The sequence below is a fragment of the Triturus cristatus genome, chromosome 1_2, assembly GCF_964204655.1.
Source record: "Triturus cristatus chromosome 1_2, aTriCri1.1, whole genome shotgun sequence".
NCBI classification, from domain to species: Eukaryota; Metazoa; Chordata; class Amphibia; order Caudata; family Salamandridae; genus Triturus; species Triturus cristatus.
Genome location: NC_140580.1, coordinates 900036393 through 900059745, shown reverse-complemented (window position 1 = coordinate 900059745; position 23353 = coordinate 900036393). Strand labels below are relative to the sequence as shown.

Sequence of the window (23353 nt, the reverse complement as noted above, 5' to 3'; positions counted from 1 at the left end):
GCGGGATGTTCTTTCCTCAAAACACTGGATATAAGATCTCTGCATCTCCTCCAGTTTCCATGCATAGATATATAAGCTGCTTCACACTAAGTAGTCCCCAAGTATAAGTTTTGACATTATTTTGCAATATCATAATCACCTCTGTAATCCGTCAGCTCTCGTGCATCATTTTGGGTCTGGATTTGACAGCACAGCCTCCTAGCCAGACCAACTGCTTACTATATACATAAAGTGTCCTGAAGGTCCCCCTGCTACTTTCACCCACTGGGTTTTTTGTGCCGGCGTCTTTCAGCCCTTGGCCTCAGTGTTTTTCAAGTGCTCCTTGAGAGGAGTACTTCAGTTTCACCAAATGCTACTTGCCGTATCCTTCCACTTCTAATGGAGCGCATGCATTGCAATGTGGGGCTATTTTAGTTGTAAAAAGTTCACTGAACCATCATACTTTTTCTCCCTTTCAACTCTTGATCACATACGTTCAATACATAGATTCATTGTCTTCAGACAGCCTTTCTTATCTGTTATACCTGTAGTGTACATTTTTACACCTTTTGTCATGATACAAGTGTGAGCCTGACACTAACAAGGCCTCTTAACTACTTTTTGTTCACATGGGACAAAAATTGGTTGTCAGATTCTCCCTGTATGATAAAAAAAAAATTAAAGTAGGAAGCATTCAAGATATACAGGTAAAAAGGTCACTGTGTTACTGAAGTCTCCAGAAAAGAGAGCAATGCATGTTTGCCTGGCACTAGCATGGCCGCCACTTCGAGAAACATGCATGCCACACGCATGTAGACCTGCGCACGTCAGAATCTTCTCCATTAAAAAGTCTTTTTTTGGCTTAGACGCACTCCCTTTTCTGTCTAGCTTGCTTTATACAGCTCAGTTTTGGAGGTGCACCATGCACAGAAAGGAGGAACTAGGGGGCGGCCATTCTTGCTTACACAAGGCAAATGGGGTGAAGGCTGAGTTTCAGGGAAACAAGGTACAGGAATTTATCGACAAACAATTGATCAACTGTACATAGAGAATTAATGGAATTGTGCATTAATCAACCATGTGCCACGCTTGTTCAAAGGAAGCAATACTCATCCCCGCCCCTTGTTTATCTCCTCCCTCCCCTCCCTCTCTCCCTTATATGTGGGCTCCTCGTCCCTTCTGCCCACCTCTCTCCATCATTGCTCCCTCTTGGTTGTGCCTCATTCCCCTCTGTATCAGTTCATGGCTGCTTCATCGCACCGCTCTCTTTCCACCGCGTGTCAGCATGTTTCTCGCACCCCAGTCTCTCGTTACTAACTCTCACCCCAGGGCTGCAATGGAGGCACCGAGCCTTTCCATCTCTCATAGAAATGAAAGCAGAACTATATCGAAGGCTCCTTTGTATTTATTACAGTCCCGTCTTTTTCTTATTTTTGTGAAATGAAGTTTAGGGGGCAGGGGCACCTTCCTTGACGCCATGTGCTTCTTTCAATATCACAGAAACAAAAACAGGACTGTAAAGAGCTGTGCCGCTCGCCTATTTATTGTCCATCTTACATCTCCATCTAAACACCTTCATGCATATAATAAAAATGTTTATATGCAAGTTGAGGCACCCAACTCATCCTAAGCTTAAAAACACACAAGCCAGATATCTGCTGTTGATGTCAGGTCAAGACTGGTTGACTATTGGTGGCGCAGGCACACTTTTTTTTTAATCGTTCATCATAACAAAGAGTGAAACTTTGGTAAAAGATATATATTCTCCATACTGGCTGTCGAGTTTCTGAACTTAGCTTGTGGACAGCTGCTCTGCGTCTTGTTACATGGCTGGAAACCTGCAAATCCGAGTCACTGCTCATCATCCTTCTGACTTCCGGTCCATGTAGCCTTCCAAAGCTGTGCTTCCATTCACGCCAACTCAGATGCAGTCTGACTGTCCTTACATTGCCACACAGAGTACCTGCCATCACATCATTGGCGGGGTGAATGGGGCTGCAATGCCATCATCATGGCGGGTTGCACGCTGTTGGCGTGCTAGCTCAGTGTAACAATAATCGCAGTGTGTTCAGAATAGGGCAGCTAGACTACTCTTAAGAATGCAAATCTGGCCACATGATGCAGGCACTTGGCCAGGAGCGCTGGAAGAGGGCTAACAAGGGAGTACTGTTTAAGTTTCTCTGTGTAAAGTACTGTGCATATAATGGCCCAGGTGTATCTTTCCTACCGCAGATACTGCCTGAGTCATGCTCTCCGCTCCTCCACTAATGTTATATTATGTCCTGCAGATGGTAAGTTGCTTACTATCAGAGCCAATGCTTGCAGGGTTCAGGCAATAGAACTATAGAACAGGGCATTGTTTCTTGCTTTGAAGCACCAGGAGACGCACCTACAGTTTTGTGAAGCCCCCAATACTAGTTAGTCCTTGAGTAAACACATGGCGCTCTCGGGTCTCACCTCTGGTTTCTGCATGCTCTCTCCACAGCACCATCACCCCTTCCAGGTGAAGATGCGCTCCTTAAAAACGGGCTCATTTAGCATCAACCTTTGCGAGTCCAAGGTGAGGAGACAGTGGCAATGGTGCCCAAGCCTTCAATTTCCACGAATAAAGGGAAAAATCCCCAAACCATCTGCATACTAATGTTGGCGGGATTGGAAAGTGCTGGAGGACGCCCTGTCTGCGGTTTTTTTACCTCCTGGCAGCATCACGCCAAGACCCATTGGGACCCGCCATGTGTTACCGAGGCCCCTCCTGCCGCCGCCTCGTTAATCATAAGCCTACATCGGGCTAATCTCATTCTGTGGATAAACAGTTCATTTAAATGGAGACAAATCTGTTTATGGGATTTTATGCACCCAGGAGCAGCCCCATAGCATCCTGTAAAGAACCAGGCTTAAGGCAGCAGATTACTAAACCCGACAGCAAAGTGGCAATACTGTGCGGCATCAACGCTAGCCGCTGATAGTCTGCCGCTAGAAATAAGAGTGAAGCTCAGGGCCGGACTGGGAATCCAAAGCAGCTCTGACAATTTTGTAGGATGGGTGGGGGGTAGGGTGCAAGTGTGAAGCACTGCTGCTTTCGTTACTGGGGCCTCATCACCGCTGCAAAACTGGCCCCCAGAAACACAAAACCGGCCCCACTGCTGCAAAACCGGCCTCCTGAAATTACCCAGCCTTTGAGCATATTCATTCTGTTGCTTCTGCTCCGTGCAACACCCCCACCCTTCCAGCCTCCTGGTAAAATGACCGATGCCCGCTATGGCCAGTCCGGCCCTGGTGAACCTGCACCTCCGGATGTGTGCAATAATGGTTGCCGAGCTGGTTCTGTGCCTTCCTTTTCCCTTTCTTCTCGTCCTTCACTTGACTGTATAAGTAGGGCGAGTGCTTCCTTTGTACCAGTGGTCCGTCCGTTCTAGGTGGCAGGAAGCGGCACTCATTTTTAGGGAGCCAGATATTTTTCATCATCAGAAGAGGAAGAAAGAAAGAGGAAGAGAAAGATAGGAACCCAGTGCCAAAATGAGAAAGCAAGGTTGAGAAAGAACCTACAATAAAGACACAGGCAGTGTAGGGTGGTGGAAGAAAGAAGCATGAGGTGGAATCAATACTAGGCGGCCATGACATTTGGGGATTCTTTTTTCTGAGCATTGCTCTTTACAAATTAACCGCTGAGCAGGATAGGCCCACTGGCCGCAAAGTCAGGGGCGTAGGCTGGCCAGAAAAATTGAGGGGGTGTCAGCTTCAGAATTTCCGACAATGGCGCTGGCATATGTTTAAAGTAATTAGAGGACAAGCAGGGAGGGGCTAAAGGGCAATAGAAAGGGAGATGAATGCAAATTGGTAGGGGTGCTAAGTGAGAGACAACACATTATTTTGAAAAATAACCAACAGTGTTCAAGACTTTCAAAACAGAGATGGAAAAGTGTATGTGCGTTTTTGTCTGTGTGGAGGTAAAAATCTGACAAACACTTCACTATACCCGACTGAAAGCACCTGTACACGAATATTTAGGAGAAAATACACGTATCAGGGGAGTGTAACACCCCAAACAACCCCCTGAACCTAAGCCCCTGCTCAAAGTGAAGGTCCTGACAGTAAATGCGGACAACAAATCCAGTGGCGAAGGAATCAATCGCCACCACCCCCAGCCCCCTCCTCCCCCGCTCTTACGGCGGCCACCGCGGGGCAGCAAAGACTGGGACCGCCACGGGCGGCAAAAGGCCTAGCTACGCCACTGAACACATCCCGGTGAGGGTGGGCTCAGAACGGAGCTAGTCTCCATTTACATTGCAAGAAAACTTTAGCATCCAATTAGACATTGTAACAATAAGCGTTAACAAGGAAACTCTTCAAATCATAGATTATTTCATGTGGGTAAGATGGCCACTGCCTTGGTAATACTGTCTCCAAGTACGTACCATCTGTTTAATTACCAGAGTTGCATTACATACATTTTTAAAAAGCAATATTGAAGAGGGATCGGACGCATAAAGCTAAGTTAAGGCAGGCTGAAAACGATGGACCTATTCTAGATGTGCCAAGGGCTTTCAAAGGATACACTTCAGACCACTTACTGGCCCATTGGTGGCAACCTCATCCCTACTTCTAGTTTTTTTTTGGGAGCCCCTTTGGCACTAGTGTAGAATCTGGCAGGGAGCTCACACAGGAGCTCATCAAGAAGCCGCGCACCCCATCGCCCATCTCAGCCGCCTCACGATAAAGCTTTACTTGTACTATCCATGAGTTTGAAAGTGTCAGTCTCTGATGGTGTCACGGGTTGCCAGGTAATATGCTGCCTGTTCAGACATCTCCATGGGGGTAGCTGATCTTCTGTTTGTGGTACCGTTTTATGAAGTCAGTGATCCTGCTGGAGAATTCCCTATATTAAGATGATGGAATGCCAGGAGCTCCCCGGAAGATAAAGGGGTGTCAGTAGGGCAATGATGGTAGGTGTAGCCTTTCTGCTCCAGGCTTGCTAAGGCTTGACCGTCTGTTTCTCACTGTTACATTTAGAGCATCCAATCCTCGGTGGAGAGTTTACTAATAGTATTATACCCTTCTGCCTAGGGATATACAGGTAGCTAAAGGCCTGCTTCCTTATTGCAACTCATTCCCTAAGGGTCAGGTCTGTAATTTGGAAGAAGGCTTTTAACAATGGTAAGAGCCCTTGGCAGGGGGCTATAATGCAGTAACAGAAGCCTGTATAGAATGCTGGGAGCTGGTCAGCCAATCAGAACGCTCCCTTTGTGGGCTACAGCTACCCTTAGAGGCCTACAGAGGGAGCACTCCAAGGCTGCCAGCTCCCTGCGCTTCTGACATACTCTGCTTCCTAACCCCCTAAACTGATCCCCTAAAGGCGAATTCTGCTCACTGTGCGCCAGGGGATAATGACTCAGTTACTTACCGGTAATCTCCATTACTCCGAGTCGTAGTCTTCCTAGTCACACTCCTGTATCCCTCCCTCCCACGCTGGGAGTTGGAGGACATACAAATGGTGAAAACAGTGGGAATGCTTGTGCCCCAGTTGTTGGGTCTCATTTAGATTTCTCAAGTTATTTAGTTTTTTGGTGTTTATGATTTTTTGGGGGAATTACAGGATGTGGTTTGGGTCGGCCCCACCCTTATAGGTCAGATGATGGAACATCCTGCCAGATCACCACTGTGGGTTGGGATTTTGTTCTGTGAGTGAAAGCTGTGTTCTGAACACATAGTGCTCCAAGGTGAGGACTGTGAGGAGGGCGATGGGGGAGGCAGGTAATAGGCTCCAATCTAGGGTTGCGGCAGTGCAGTTCTGGCTCGCAGCAGTGCAGCGCCGGCTCGCTTATTTCAGAAGCTACATTCACTGTTGTACTATTTTCCTTCACTTACAGGGAATGCAAGCCCCAACAATCACATCAAATCTATCACTTGCGATTACCAGCGGGCCATTATGCTAAAGTAGCAGTTGCTAGATTCCTCATATCTTGAGCAGTACATAAGCAGGCGTGCCTCGTTTTCAGTCAGGCCCTGCTGGCATTGCTGGCAGATTCAACTTGGTCTGTTTTTCAGGTCTGTCTGCTTTGCGATGTTCCGATCTTTGGTGTGTGATCGATGACCCTACATATTTCCTCTCAGTGAAGACATCATTTTGTGAGGGTAGACTTCATGTTTAGTTGCTTGTAGAAATTCAATTTGTTCTTTTGTGTTCGAGTTTCCCACTGACTATGAATTTTGAGTTTGTTTTCTTTTGATAGTGGATTGAGGTAATGTATTTCTTAGGTTTTCCTATTTGTTTTGGAGATGTGCCTCTCCTCCTCTTATATTGGTCTGTCTTTATTCCCGTCCAAAGGGGGTGTGGTCTCATTTTATAAAACATACAGGGATTTATGGTGGGTGTATTTGTTTTCACTTCTATCAAGCTTTATCAAGTATTATGAAGTCACTATTTGTACCTCGAACATTAATACCTGCCAACCTAATTGTACTCAACAGGCATCGTTGGGATCATGCTTCAGTACTTCTTTACAGAGGAATTTGTCAGCCGCAGTCCGTGCAGGTAACAGAGGTGGGGTGAGGGGGGATTTCGAGAGACAATACAGGGGGAAAATTAAATAATTAATTAATTTTCCCTCAGCATCGTCCCTCGAAATCCCCCTTTCCCCGGCCCCACCGCTGTTACCTGCACCGGCCGCGGCTGGAACTTGTGCATGTGTGCGTGTGCGTGTTTTTATCCAAAGCTTCTCTGTGGGATGTAGTATTCGCAGCTTCGACTGTATCGCAAAGAACGCCACATGGCCATATCCCGGAGGCTTTTCGTTGCGTGGGTGAAGTTTGCAGATCTGCTTAGATGTTTGTTTGCTGTCTTCACCAGGTTCCCTATGGTATCAGGTGTCCTGTGGAATGATGTAAATACCTTCTCAATGTAGATCATTTGTTCTTGAGGTAATGGTGATATATTTTGGGGTACTGTGCCTAGGTCTGAATATTGCATAATTTAATGTTTCTTTGTTTTACCTAGGTCTTTGTCTAGGACTGTTCCATTGAAATCTAGCACTAGTACAATGTCTCACTTGGTCTGGATTGTTTGTTTCTATTCTATTGGTTGGGTTCTGGTATAATGATGTGTGTGTGTGTTCTCTGTCAGTGTGATCTACACACTGGCTGCCTTTTCTCTGACTGAACAGACATTTTCTTTTTGGAAATCCTTGGCGTGTTCTGTGCATTTCGCTGGTTTTTCACTTACCAACTTAATAACTTTGTCTAGTTCTGGGGGATCAGTTTAGCATTGGAGTTTCTGATGTGAATCTCTTTTCCGTACAGTGATATATTTTGTGCTTATGAACTTTGGTATTTTAACCTTGGTATTTGAGAGCTTCTGTACTGTTATTTGTGCTTTGGCTCTCTCCAGCTCCATTTGCACCCATCCCTTATTGAGATGCTCCTCGGTTGTTGTTGTTGTGTGTAATATGTTTGATGTCGGAGGGTTCTTTTCCCAGCTAGTCCAGCCTGTGCCCAATCTTCTTGAATGTTATTTTGTTCTTTTCATGATATGTCTCCTGTAGCTCCCTTTGTATGTCTGCTCTCTATTGGTTCATGCCCCGAAGGTGCGTTTTTTGGGAACCGGCTTCTGTTTTGAGTTTATTCTTATTTCTAATAATGTACATTTTGAGTTGTTTTACTGTCTGAGCTGTGGCCACCTGTGGCTTCTTTGAATTGTGTGAACAGCTTCTAGTCACTAGAGGAGGGTTTTCTAAGGTGTTTTATGTTGTTGGGTGGAGAATTTGCAGTGTGGTACATAGTGACCATCCTTTATAGTGAACATGATTTTCTGCTTCAAGGTAATCTGACGCCATTACAATTAGATTTATCGCCTTTTTTAATGATGGCTGATTTTCTTCATTGGGGGTGTGAGCTTGACAATTTGTGTTCAAACACGGTAATACTATTTGCATTCCCCAGGATTAATAGTGTCCTTGTGAGATTATTTTTTAATTGTTTATTTATACTCGTCCAGAAAAACACAGTGCGTTGCAATCGTAGCAGTATTTACATATTTCAAATAATCGTGAGTAAGTGATGTACATTCAAGGAAATAATACAGTCCTGTAAAGGGATACATTTTTCTCAACTTAGTTCTTTGTGCTAATACGCATAGGACTGTTTTCGTACACACCAGGCAAGTCTTAGGAAAGGAAATTGTCCTTGTGTGATGCTGATTAATTGTGATTATTGCTTCGAGTCTACCTTCTACCTGTTGCATATCCTTGCCTAGAAACTGGCAAAGGGGGACTTTTGGGAAGGGAATCTTAATTGCAGGGCATGGCCAAGGGCTAGGCCTGCACCTACAGCACAAGAGCTGCAGGTAATAAGGCGCCTGGGTGTTGAGCACAGTCCCTCGCATATGCCTGGGCTCAGAGCCCTTTCACTACTGCTGAAGTGGGATTTGACTTCAGCATCCTGTGTACGGCTAGTCCCCTCGAGCCTTCAGGGTTTGGCCATAGGTTGAGACCAGTGGATGTGAGTGTTGGGGCATTAAGCAAGTAATGTGATCCCATCGATGACGCCAGTGCTGAAGTGAAACATGATGCCACAAGAAGCGGTCATAGATAATATTGATTTTAAGCTCACCTGTGAAATCATAGGTAATATTCTTAGTAGTACATTATAAATATGCAGCACAGCATAACTGGTGAATTTCGCTAGGGCACCCTCCATGCACAGTGTTGTTATCAATAATATAATTTCAGATGTTGCGTTGATGATATCAATAATGTCATAGATGATGTCATGAGTAATGTAATATGTGAGGTAATTAGCAGTGCATGGCAAGGGCACATTTCAGTGTTTTTTTTAATTTCAAATGTTATGTCTTAACTGATGATTTTCTCTAATTATAACACCTCTTTAACTTTTGTTTTTTTCAATGAATTTCTAAGGTTTTTTAATGTAAAGTAACTTTAACCTTATATTTTCACAGAACTTTTACGTTTCTGTATCGTATACTCAGATTTTCATCACCATGCAACATTCCGTATGCACCCAACCCCCTTAAGCAGTGTGAGGCATGAGGTTGTGCACTTGACTACCTTTTTTTAAAATATCTAAAATAAAAAAGGCATGCTTGTTGGCTTTATCAAGAGGTGAGCACATAGTATGTGTATATGTATATATATATATATATATGTATGTATATATGTAGAAGGAGTGCAATTTGTACCGCTGGTTGTTGGAGATGGATATATATGTCATATATGTCATAACAATGATCTCAAGTATTTAAAATATTTTATTATTGACTCAGTACCTAAAACAAAAAGAGGAGGTAACCGGGAAAAACTTCTGAGACAGTTGGAATCAAAATACATAGTTGAGTTAGACACACGCACCCCAGGAGGTTTGAATAATGGGGAGGACCTACATCATTTCTTATGATCATGCTTATTTTTCACTGTAAAAATTTAGGCTTGAATACTATTAGCAGGCGGTGTTTTACCAACATAGTTTTAGCTATTTTGAATGTCTTTACATTTTGGATATTTGCTTACGTGTTATGAGATTATATGACTACTGCATTTTTTCATGTTGAAACTCTTTATATAGAATGGTATATTATTGGTTTTTATACATTTTATTGTATATATATATATACCGATAATAAGGCATCAGTATATTTTAGACTAGCTGCACTCTAGCTATCCATAGTTGAACTTTGCAGATGAGAAGCTAATATATCTTTGATAATGTTTATGTATTAATACATCTTACCTAGCGTAATTTCCATTAGAGACACAGCGTTGCACTGTATTTTCATATTGTTATCCAGATTCTCTCAAATCAAGTTTTTTTTAATGATGTTTTTAGGGCATTAATCAGTCTATTTGCATATTTGCACAGTATATTGCGTGATTTGCACATTTTGCTGTATTTGCACAGACATCAGTTCCTTACGCTGTTTGCACAATATATGCGTTATTTGCACTAACCCTAAAGGGAATGTTCCCAATAGATGGATATATAGTGACAATATATATACGTGAATGGTCATAGCGCAGGCACGATCCATCAATTGATCTATGGCATTGGCAAGCATTATATGCGCAACACTATGCTTTCAATATTCATTTAACAGATATAGTTTTGCCCATAACTCAAACGACTAGAATAAACTTTTTTTATGTACCTGGATAATTTATGAATTTCAGATTACATCCATACTATATAAAGTTTAATAGGTTTTGAATGTACAGCCTGAACTAGTGTGTCTTCTATGTGTATGGAAATTTTGTTACGCAATAGGGTATCCTGCACCTTTAAATTGTCACGTTTGGTAAAGTGTAGTCATGTGATCAAGACCGCCTGGACGGTCGAAACGCGTCTGGACTAAACCGAATTATGTTTGTTTGAATAAACTGAGCACTATTTGCACCAGCGATAACGTGTCCGTGTCTTTGGTGGTACCGGCTGGTACTACAGAAGTTGGATTGGATATATATATATATAGCCCGTCAGTGTTTGGGCTCTTGTTTTTAATCTTGCTTTTGTTTCTCCCCGCAAGATATCGCCATATTTATAGCCATGTGCTATAAAGCGTTCTTTGGTGTCCAAGAATTTTCTTTCCATTTCCTCAGATTCAGAACATCTTCATGCGTAAAAACACTGACGGCCAAAAACAAAAGGAAAGAACAAAAGAGTACGGAGGAATCGATAAAAGATGATGCACCGCGTTTGATTTTAACGTATTCAAAAGAAAGCTTCCAAATTCGAAAAATCATAATGAAATTTTGGAATGTGATAAAAAAAGACCCTGACATCGGCCCAACAATGGGTAACTATCCATTGATTACCTATAGGAAAGCACCATCACTATGTGACATATTGGTCAACAGCCACTTCCAAAATGCTAAACAGCAATCATGGCTACAAAAAAGACAACAGGGGTTCACAAAGTGCACATCCTGTAAAGCGTGCAAAATAGGTAAAAACTTGAAAACACTCAAGGATCCCAAAGATCGAACCTTCAAAATTCAAAATTCAATCACCTGCGAATCACAATTTGTGGTATACCTTATCGAATGCTCCTGCGGAAAACGATACATTGGTTCAACGATCTGTCCCCTTAAAAAGCGCATATTGGAGCATATACGCGCAATTCAGAACAAGGATATGTCCTATGCTCTAACAAAACATCTGCAGAACCATACTGGACAAACCTGGAAAGACATCAGCTACTCAGGTATAACCTCCATTGCTGAACATGAAAGAGGAGGCAACAGAATAGAAAGACTAAGACGTTTGGAATCCAAACTAATAATCCGTTTCAAGACCCGAATTCCTCACGGGCTGAATGGAAACGAGGAACTTTATGTACATCTATGAAAATTGTTATGCGCTTTTTCTAAACAAATAACATAATCTTTCCCCCTTTTCTCTCGAGGTAAACCCCCTCATTAGCAAACTCATTGGTGCTGCTTGAGCTGCCTGTAGATGTGATTCAAATCGCTTTTTTATTCATCGCTTATACTGCTCTCGATAATGTCTTTTTGTAATAACTGGGGCACTCAGCCCACAATCACTAACAATGCGGCCTTTGCATTCACTCGAGGTCACGCATGCGCACAGAAAAGCCTAGTATGAAAAATCTGTTGGATAAAACTGTAAGGAAACTTTATCAAAATCGGGCACTTAGCCTAAAGTTATCCTCGTTGATACTTTTTGATTCCATTTGGAGGAAACACATACGCATGGACGTAGCTAGCATTGTTGTGAATAATATGCATAACCACTTCACTTGAACTAATCAAATGAACGATGTATTAAAAAATCACAAATTAATAAGGTGATATATTGTTTAGTGAGCATGAGATGCACATAACATAGACGTAAATGTTTATTGAGCAGTCATAGCGTGAATTGATAACGATGTTTTCAAATTTTGAAATGTAAAACTACCATTCCCATAATGCCTCATTAGTGGCAGGACGGAATAGTTGGTATAAATGTGTGAAACAAACGATGGACTTGTGTGAATACCGTGATCAGGAACTGTTGTAGTTCGAAACGCGTTGGTGGAGAGGAGGTCATTAAAACTATCACGATTATATCCAGGAAGAGTGCGGCTTCGTTTTTTTTTTTTTTTTGCTTTTCGAAATACTTGTGGGGTTGTCCCTACCTCACGGCCGGCACCAGCTTTTGAGTGCTCCCCCCGCAAGGGTGCTTTGTATATTTCATATATATGTATATATATATATATATATACAACAACCAGCGGTACAAATTGCACTCCTTCTACCACCCCCCAGGTAAGAATGACCTATTCATCGACCACCTCATGGAAATCATTACAGCAAATGCCTCCTCCCACTCCAATGATATATTTCTTGGTGACTTCAGTCTTCACTGGAATGACTTCAATGACATTCAGGTCAACACCCTCAAAGACTTCTTAGCCCATGAATCACTCTTCCAAGCTTGTACTCTTCCAACTCACTCGAAAGGCTCCACGTTGAACTTTGATCATCTCAAAAGATATGACGGTCAATCTAACCTCAATTGCTCCTTGCGACTGGTCAGACCACCATGCTATTACCTTCCTAATACAGGGTGTCCATTAGGAAAGATCAGTGCAACCAGTGAAACCGAAAATGTGGCTCAGGGACACAAAAAACATAGACTATGAGAAGCTGGCAGCACGATGCGAGAAAGATCTCCCCCCCTCCCCCCAAGCTATCTAATGTTTGCGATCATACAGAGCACTACAACTCAACAATGTTGGATATAATTGACACCCTTGCTCCTCCTAAACTAAAAAGAATTCAGGTTAAAGACAGTAAACCCTGGTTCAATGGGGCCCTAAACAAGGAAAGGAGAACTCTTCGGATAACAGAAAGGAAATGAAGACAATACCCCTCCTCCCCCCAGCTTACACTTCTCAGAAAGACCAGAAATGAGTAGAACAAGAGCATTTGCAAATCAAAAAAAATAATTCTTTAGTCTAGAACTGGAGAGTGCTAAGAATAGACCTCGAAAACTCTTTGAAATGGTAAACAACAATCGAACAAACTGACAATAACCGCTCAAGAGGTAACTAAATCCCTAATAAACTGTGATGAGTTCTCCTCCTTCTGCAACCAAAATCAATTCTCTGGGAAACGAGCTGAATTCCGCAGCTAGCGCCCATTCTCTTCCTCTGGCGACACAAACCAACGTCTCCACTCACCTCCACCAGGCAGCACCCAAAAACCAAGCTCACTGGTCTACCTTCGACCTATACGATGACCATATCATCTCGAAAATCTTAGCATCCATTAAACCAAACAACCACTTCAAAGACCCCCTACCAACCAACTGCTTATCCGCAACCAACCAATTTATCATACCTATTTGGACCACAATAATCAATGCTTCTCTATCGCAAGGGTCCATACCTGACTCTCTAAAAGCTGGGCAAGTCATCCTGATCTTAAAAAAAACCACCCTGAATCCTGCTGAACCGGACAAATTCAGACCTATATCCAATATTCCACTTCTAGCTAAAGTTCTCGAAAAATGCGTGCAACAACAACATAGCCAACACATCGCCAAATTCAACCTGCTAGGCATATGCCAATCAGGCTTCAGGCCAGATCACAGCACTGAAACTACTATTCTCCACATAGTAGATGACGCCCTTCTAGCCCTAGACCAGGACAAAACGTGTCTCTTAATTCTTCTGGACCTATCATCGGCGTTCGACACAGTCACCCATGAGAAGTTACTAGAACATCTTGAAAACAGGATGGGATTGAGGGGGACCGTCCTCGAAAGGTTTAAATCCATCCTTTGTAACCGCTCCCAAAGATGTTTAGTTTATCCAAAACTATCCAATCCTTCTCCAATCACAATCGAAGCTCAAGCTGAAGGAGCAAAAACGGAATTCTTGCTAATCTCCCCCCTAAAAGTACAACTGACATTCAGGAATGGACCAACTCGATTACCGCGCTAAACTGCACCCCGACCATAATGGACTCAGCCAAATCACTAGGAATCACACTGGACAAGAACTTGAATATGAGAACCCACATCAACACACTAGCCAAAAATGCAAGGTTTCACCTGAGCTACCTAACAAAATGAAAACCATTCCTAGATACATCGGACCTTAAAATGGTAGTTCAGGCACTAGTTATTTCTAGGATCGAGTACGGATGCTCTACCCTCTCCGGACTACCCAAGATCTCAACGGCTCCCCTAAATGCTTGTCTCAACGCAGCCACAAGACTCCTAACAGGATCCAAAAAATTCGACCACATCTCTCCACACCTCAAAGCGCTGAACTGGCTCCTGTACGAAGCCAGAATACAGCTCAAATTGGCCTGTGTCACACACAAAGCACTACACTCTAACTCTCCAGTGTATCTCACCCAGGAAATCGTGGTCTGCGGAGGAAACAGGCACTCCCTGTACGCCAGGGTTTTTGTTCTGAAACCTCCCCTCTTCCGGAAGAAGAAAACATACAACAGAGCCTTCTCTGGGGCCGCACCCAGAATCTGAAACTCGCTGCCACCCTACATCACAAGAATACCGTGCTTGGCTAGATTAAAAAAGGATGCAAAGACCTTCCTAATGGGCAAATTCCTTCCTTAACACACTCAGCGCTTATACAGTTTTGCTGCCTAACAACATGCTCTCTTCTTGACCTCTACCTATGTATGACAATCTGGACTTCCTTGATGTAGCCTATGCAATGTCTTGTACCATGCCTGTTGCTATTTCCTTCTACCTCATTCGTACCTCACTGTTCACTTTATGGGGCAGAGTCTAGTGCTGTACAATCTGTCTCTGCTCCCGCTAATGTTTGTTTTTCCCCGTTAAATTGTACGCATGTTGCCTATTCCCTTTCATTGCATTACCCTGCTTCTGACGGCAAAACGCTTCTCATGATTTCGTCTGTCTTGAATTAGTTTGTAAACATCTTGCTCAACTCTGTAAAGCGCTCGGATACCCTAACGGGTCACGTTCGCGCTCTATAAAACACTAAATAAATAAAATAAATAAATATATATATATCTGACCTATTGACTTTCTCAAAAAGTCAACAATTATTAAAATAAAACATATATCGTATAATTGCGCACATTGTAACGTTTAATAATACTTATTATCTCAAAATATTAAATAACAACTATAAACATTTCTTTGAGGAGTTTTTTTAGAAATATTTTTCAGACCACAAAATGCAGCTGAAGAGCATACAGCTTTAGCTCGGGGGCCCAGCAACAAGCGGCCAAGCCCCGGGGGATGGGGTACCCGATGCTGAAATCGGCACTGGGAGGAGAAGCCACGCGGTCCATCTTCCTCTTTCAAAATTTAGCCAGGCTCTGGTAAATGGAGTTCCAAGGGCCAAAATAGACCCAGGGAGGAGGGCCATGTATTCCCCCTCCCCTTTCACTAATTGGCTCAGGGAAAGGGGCTGTGTGGCCCCACTTCTCTTTTAGCAATTAGGTGGCCCCGGGGTATGGGGTTCCTGGGTCCTTAATTTGCCTGGGGAGGGCGCTGCATGCCCTCCTCCCGGGTTCCTACAAATGGGGGATGGGCCACAGGGCCTGGCCACTGCCCAGGCCCTGCAGCCGTCTTTCCGCCGAGCATGGCCGAAGGCAGTGCGAGGTCTGGGGATGGGTGTCTGCGGCCAACCCTCCTCCTCCTTGGAGCTTACAGTTATAGTTATACTTATCAACATCACAAAATAAAATGATGGACCAAGTGTTTAAACTTTTCAAGTACTCACCCCCAGTCACAGATCTAGGTTTGATCCATTGTTATTTTGCTCACCACGTCACCCCAGTTTGGACCCAGCCATATGCAAATCAGTCTTGACCCTGCTCCCCTAGGGAACAGTCCAGCCCGAACTGCCAATCCAGGTCCTTGAGTGGTGAGCAAAAAAAAAAAACGATGGATTAAACCTAGACCTTTGTGACTAGGGGTGAATTTTTTAATTGTTCAGCATTCCATCCATCATTTGTTCTTTATGCTTTTGTCGCCTTAAGTGGGAAGGGTATGCCCAGAAGTGGGTCCCGTACTCACTGTGCAACTGGATTCAAGCTAGCCTTGTTGATGAGGGGTGGTTCCCTGAAACGGGTCCCAGGAGGCTTGTTTCCGGCCCAAGGAGGACATGGTGTGGCAGTTCAAGCTGGATTGTTCCCATGAGGAGCAGGTTCAAGACTGATTTGCATATGGCTGGGTCCAAACTGGGGCAGCGCAGCGAGCAAAAATTGGTGGATTAAACCCAATCTTTGTCAGGGGGTGAATGTTTGCATTGTTCAGTTCTCCGCCCATCATTTGTTCTTTTTGCTTTTATGCCTAGAATTAGATCCCGTGCTCACTGCACCACTGGATTCAAGCTAACCTGGCTGTCGAGGGGTGATACCCTGAAACTGGTTCCAGGATGCTTGTTTCCAGTCCAGGGAGGACCTGGCTTGGCAGTTCGGGCAGGACTTTTCCCATGAGGAGGAGGGTCAAAACTGATTCGCATATGACTGGGTCCAAACTGGGGTGGCGAGGTGAGCAAAACAAGCATTGGCATAGCCAAAAAGTCTCGCCTTTGGGACCTTATAAGTGTTTAGTTATCCACCACAATATCCTTGGTGCAACAACATCAAGTGTTGCATGGCTAAACACTGATAAGGTCCCAAAGGCGGGAACTATTGGCTATGCCAATGCTTGTTCGTTGTTGGGAGGCGGCATTGAGTCCCTTGGTCAGGAGGTGAGCTTGCTGACTGGGAACGAATTGTGTTTTTGTGTCCACTTCCCTTTGGGCAACTTATCTAGCCAGTGCATTTTAGAATGAAGGGTGTTGCTAAATTTTCCCCACGTGTTTGTATGGCTTTTGGATTTCTGCTTCTGCCCCTTTCATGCTGTGTGCTCTAAGGGCTCCGTGTGTGGTTTGCGACTTAACGGTTTCCGTGATTGTTTGAACGCATTTATTTTGTGATAAGCCCACCTCCCCAACAGCTGGGTTTACCTTCTTTGGCCTCCCGCAGTATGGCGTCGCATTGTTTACTTTCTAATGTGTGTTGGGCAGAGTAGCGGTAGGTTGGCAGGAGAAAAACACGATATATTAAAACAGCACTATGATTACAGGTGGCCGAAGAATGTTTCAGGATGGGATTCAGCGGTTATCCTTAAAAGACACTGTACTCGTTTAATCACCCGTAAGTAAACTCTACCTGTGTACTGCATAACAGAATATGAATAAACTCACGACAATTTTTCCCAGGAATAGCATCTGGTCTGCTTTCATTTGGTGATGCAACTGTACGTTTGTCACGGAAATACAGAGGAGCTAGGGGTAGAAACACTAAGTGCGCTTCGGACTCATATTTAACTACGCGTCTCAATGGGGTATCCTGGCAGTCTCTTCGGTTTTTAAGTGCATGCTCTTCCTTCATGAAAACGACTGCTTTTGTTGTGCGTGGTCTTTTTTGCAGAAGAAAGTGCGTCTTGCTTAGTTTAAACCGTGTGTAAGAAGCAGCAGTTTACCTCAGGTCAGACTCAATTAAACCATTCTTTGCCGTTCGCCCCCACGATGACGAAATATTAAAGCCTGCGAGTGCCTTCCCGATGACATGCAGTAGCAGCCATCACAGAACTAGACAGTTTCTTCCTTCTGTCTGTCATCCACATGTCACGCCTAAAAGTATGCAGGGTTCAGTATCCTCTTTACACAACCCATAGGATACAGAGGCATACAATTAGTTTAACATTTGCTTAAGTTAGGAGGTTTTTGGTACCTTTTCAACTCATTCAGTCTTGTCAGGGCACAAGAACAGCATTCCCATAACAAAACACGAGGTGATACATGAGAATATGTACAAAGAAGGAATGCTAGCCGAGTAAAAAGAGAGACACTGTGATTTACACGCATAAGAAATGCTGGCCGAGTAAAATGAGAGACACAGTGATTTACAGACACAAGAAAAACTAGCCCAGTAGAAAGAGAGACGCTGTGATTTACAGACAAAAATTGCTAGCCGAGTAAAACCAGTCGACAAAAACACGGGCTACGAGGGTTTTTATTAACAAAGCACGCGAGTGGTGCGCGTGCGCCGCAGCGAGACATCTATTTTGCATTATCGCGCACGCATCTCTGCACGATAATTCAAAACAGATGTAGCCCCTGCGGGTAACCGTAAGCAAAAGGCCGTGGGCGGAGCAAAGGCGGGACATGCTCCCGCCTTTGCCCAATTGCGTGCTGTCTTTATTTGAAAGACGCACGCAAAGCCCATTAGCCTCTGAAGGAAAAAAAAATGCACGCACGAGCGTGTGGTGAGCTTGGGGAGTTTTCTGAAGCCCTTTACTAAAAGTCAAGCAAGCAGCGCATGCACGCTGCTCTAGGCTCTACCTAAAAACTGATGGATTAAACCCAGATCTTTGTGACTGGGTGGTGAATGTTTGCATTATTCAGCATTCCATCCATCATTTGTTCTTTTTGATATAGTTATACTTATCTCAAGAAACTATAACTTGTGCCTTAAGGTAAATATGACTTGTGCCCTCGCTATTCAGTACTACTTATCCCACATATTACATCAGTAATGACACCTTGTAAGACATCATTCATTACATAACTGCAACATTGGCAATAAAATTAGTAATGAGAAAACTGTACATGGTAAAGGCGCGAGTTATAGCTACCTTAGGGCACGAGTTATAGTTTCTTGAGATAAGTATAACTGTTGAAATTCTATGGTTTTTGTGCGTGTAAAATGTGAATTTAACAATAACGTCACTCTAACCTCTGTTTTTTTCAGTGAATTTCAAAGGTTTTTTGAAATTTTATTTCCTAAATATAACGTACCTGTAACCTTTGTTTTTTTCATAAATATATACATATATTTTACATAGTGTTGGTCTCTGTGTATTTATGGCTCAGCGGCTCTTTCCATTGGAAAGCCTTTTTTGGATTTGCCAATAATTTGTAATCTGAGGACAGATTTGCATGAAACTTGGAAATCTATCAACTCAGTCAGCTAAGTTTCAGCATGGTAAGTTTCATGAAGACCCATTGAAAGAAAAAATGAAGTTCAGGTGAAAAAGTGTATCATTTACCATTTAGCTCCCATATGATATTTTGCTAAAAGATAGAGCAAAAACCGCTGAAAGGATTTAGACCAAACCTGGCAGGAATATTTTACTTTACTAAGAAAGTGTGCTTTTTTTATTGGTGTAAATCCAATCGGTAGATATTTGAGTTTAAAAAATGTGGCAAGCAGGATTTCAATGATTAACACTTTTGAATATATTTCTTAAAAATTCCTGACAATCATTTTTTTTTACATTTTTACACAATGTGATTGACTGGAAGCACACAGGGCCACAATCGGAGATTTTGAAAGATGGCTCCAGTAAAAGCAAAAGCACTGATAGCAGCAAAAGCAGAGTAGGCGGAAGGTGCCTAACACAGGTCCAGGTTTACACATAGAACCTGCTCACCCATGCCAACATTCAGGAACACATACAGGGATTTAGGGACGTGCTCCCATGATTTCACAAGCTTGACATCAAGATGAACAATTTCATGTTGTTGCCAAACTTCAGCTCTTTTGTGTTACTTCCTCTGCACCTCTCACCCTCCTGGATAAGAGGCCAATATAATAGTAGCATATTTACAACTACATTGCTCCAGAATAGCTGCCTATTGATGGGACATGCTTAACAGTCTTCATCATCTATACTATGTCACAAGTCAGGGACCTGTGGGAAAGAATGGAACAGGATGAGTCGTTCCTGTAGGGCTGGGGTGTCTCGTGTGGGTTGATCATGCACAAAGGGCTGTGGGGGAAAGCTGACAATCTGAGAGCTTGTGGACCAGATTTGGTTTTCATTAGAGTTGGAATATGCCAATACTGCACTGTTAGGGCTTGCTCTTATCGCTGTGGCCTGCACTTGATGAACTGAGAGTGGAAATAAATGCAGGGTGATAGCCTGGACTCTGAGGATGACAACGGGTCTAGTGTTTCTCAGTAGATTCAATCCATTCCAGAGAGACTGAGATGGGTCTGGTGGTACAGCATAGCTCCGCTGGGCCTCAAAGTACTCAAACCACAAATTAGAAATTGGGAAGAATGATGAGGTCATCTCCCCTGAACCTAAGAGACCTAATGTCATATAGGAGAAGGTGGAGAAAAAAAACAAAGGGCTGCTCTAGTGGGTTGCGATGGTTATGGACCACACCAGAGAGACTGGTACCAGATCAAGAAGGATGATGTCTTATCTGCAAGACCTGGGGTTGGCCTAATTTTCCTCAAAGCACCACTCAGGAGCTGCGACCCTCTTCACCAACAGCAAATGTGGGGATCCTGCTCTTGCATTTCTTGCATGTCTCCGGTTCAGTCAATGCCAGAAGGAGGCGGGTCCTACCAATAACGTCAAGGAGGGGCTAGCTCTGGGACAAGGAGATGTTTGGGGAGATTGGTACCCAAGGCTGAGAAAAATGGTGCTCAGAGAAGTGTAAAACTTTGAACTATCTTTTTTTCTTCCCAGTAGGATTGTAGACATATATAGTGGGATTTATAGCACACAGTGGGAACACCAACACTACTAAGGAACCGATCAGGCACTGATGCACTGCACAACTCGCATCCCATCAACAGCCACTCTCCCTTCTCTCCCGCTACACCCGATCAGAGTTTGAATTGGTTGTCCATCTGGGTCAATGAAAACAGACTAAGCATACAACTTCCTTAATACATGAATTTGTTAAATAAAAGCCTATGATATGTTCTGTTAACAAACGTTGCACTATATATTATCACACTGTGATGTTATATACTATGGTATGCTAATATTTCTTATGTTGCAATGCATTGTGTTAAATTCTGATATTGAACACTTGTTTTAACTTATGCTTACTTATATTTCGTTTTATTGTGTTAACATGTTTGTGTAAACTTGTGTTCACATATGATAACTTGCTTTAAACTCATTTGTGTTGAGATAAATTGTAATCGTAATATTTTTGTTACTATAACTTATTTTTGGTTATAACTTATTTTTGCCTCTTAGGCCTAACTTGGCAATTCAATGCCTGTTACCCAATTATTTACAATATAGCTAGAGGGGGCAACGAGCAGTAAACCTCTCTCACCTCATGCTATTGGCTGCTTGGTGTATCATTCCGCTTCCATCAGATTGCAAGAGGGACTATTTCACATCTGAAAAGTACAGCCCTCACTGCCAGTCACGTTAAATGTTTATCTCATGTTTGAACTAAATACAGAAAGCATTGCTTTTCCGCTACCTTTTCCCAACATTGGTAAGGGCTGGCTTTAAAATGATAAAGAGCAACTATGTATGCAACAAATGTATAACAGCATTTATAAATGCCAGTGATGGCAGAAGTTACCATTAAAACCATAGCGCGTGGCTATGCCAGTGCTTGTTTATACAAAGTCATTGCCTACAACTAACTGTGTCACCGTCCGAGTGCCGCAAAACGTAATCAAGCACAAAGTCACATGCACAAAAATGCGTCAATTTCACGATAATCCTATTTGTTGCAATAGTCGTAAATTACCATTGGTGGAGTGGACAGGGGCACCACGGGGCCTATGTACAGTGCTGACCTCTTCGGAGGATCCTGCTGCCCTGCTCGTGCCCACCCACGCTGATTCATGGATGACGCACACATCTGATCACTTCAATAAACAGACGTACACGTTTATCAATAGCATTATCAGGCAGGCACTAGCCAGCCGCCGCTATCAGATGCAGAACAATGAGGCGTGACTCACTGTGTGTACAAAACCATCCGAGCGGGAACGGAAAGACGGAGGAATGCGCGAGCAGGAAGGGAGAGATGGGCATGCGCCATGCCAAGCACGAGGGTGCACCAGAGTGCAAGAAAAGTGTGTGGGCGTGTGCGTGTCCTGCGTAGCGGACAGCAAAGTTCACATTCATTTCACATACAAAAAGATTCAAAGGGATACAACAAGACACTCCCCGCCATTCCACCACAACACACAAATGGACACGAAAATAGCAATGTCCAACCTTCACCTGTTCAGGGCAAACACAACTAGGTACGAATTACAGTGGGCGGGTAATCTAATGTTCCTTCAACCCTGCCTTTTTTCAAGATGGCGAGGGTATGTGATGTCACCTAGGCCCTTATTATTAGCAGACGGTTTATTGGAATACGTGCAGTGTTTCCTGCTGCTGCACATATTATAAATACGGGTTGTGTGCAGTGCTTAATTTGTAAGAGAATGAGTGGCTTTGTCCAAAGCTCTGCTCTGGTAGGGCTATGAAAAATCGATGCACTGAATACCAAGGATGCGTACTTTAGAATCCACCTCAATCAATCAATCAGTCAGAACATTTGTAAAGTGCAACACTCACCCATGAGGGTCTCAAGGCGCTGGAGCGGGGATGAGGGTGGGGTGCTGCTACTGCTTGAATAGCCAGGTCTTGAGTAGCCTCCTGAAGGTTAGTAGGTCCTGGGTCTGCCGTAAGAGGATGGGGAAGGTGTTCCAGGTTTTGGCGGCAAGGTGGGAGAAGGATTTGCCGCTGGTGGGCGCTCTAAGGATGCGGGGGACGGTGGCGAGGTCGGCGGAGCGGAGCTGGCGGTTCGGGGTGTAGAAGGTGAGTCGTCTGTTGAGGTATGCCGGTCCGGTGTTGTGGAGTGCCTTGTGTGTGTGGGTGAGGAGCTTGAAGGTGATCCTCTTGTTGACGGGAAGCCAGTGCAGGTCTCTCGGGGGGGTGTGAAGTGGCTGTGGCGAGGGATGTCGAGGATCAGGCATGCAGAGGCGTTCTGTATGCGTTGTAGTCGTTTCAGGAGATTGGCCGAGGCTCCTGCGTAGAGGGCATTTCCGTAGTCCAGCCTGCTTCTGACGAGGGCCTGGGTGACCGTTCTTCTGGTTTTGGTGGGGATCCACCTGTAGATCTTGCGGAGCATGCAGAGGGTGTTGAAGCAGGAGGACGAGACGGCGTTGACTTGCTTGGTCATGGAGAGTGTTGAGTCGAGGATGAACCCCAGGTTGCGTGCGTGGACGGTGGGTGTCGGTCCTGCTCCCAGTGGGGTCGGCCACCAGGAGTCGTCCCAGACCGAGGGGGTAGAGCCGAGGATGAGGACTTCCGTCTTGTCCGAGTTCAGCATCAGACGTCTGTTCTTCATCCATTCGGCGAAGGCTTTCATTCCTTTGTGGAGGTTGGTTTTGGCGGTGAGGGGGTCCTTGGTGAGGGAGGGGATCAGCTGGGTGTCGTCGGCGTAAGAGATGATGTTGAGGTTGTGAAGTCGGGCGACGTGAGCGAGCGGTGCCATGTAGACGTTGAACAATGTCGGGCTGAGGGATGATCCTTGGGGTACGCCGCAGATGATCTCGGTGGCTTCGGATCGGAAAGGGGGAGGGGGACGCTCTGGGTT

The 23353-nt window shown here is 44.1% G+C and overlaps 1 protein-coding gene across 3 annotated transcripts in view; it reads right to left on the bottom strand.

The window, feature by feature from the left end:
- Positions 1 to 23353, bottom strand: part of DVL1 (dishevelled segment polarity protein 1) — a 693343-nt gene that overhangs the window by 504608 nt on the left and 165382 nt on the right. The gene's annotated exons all lie outside the window — the stretch shown is intronic.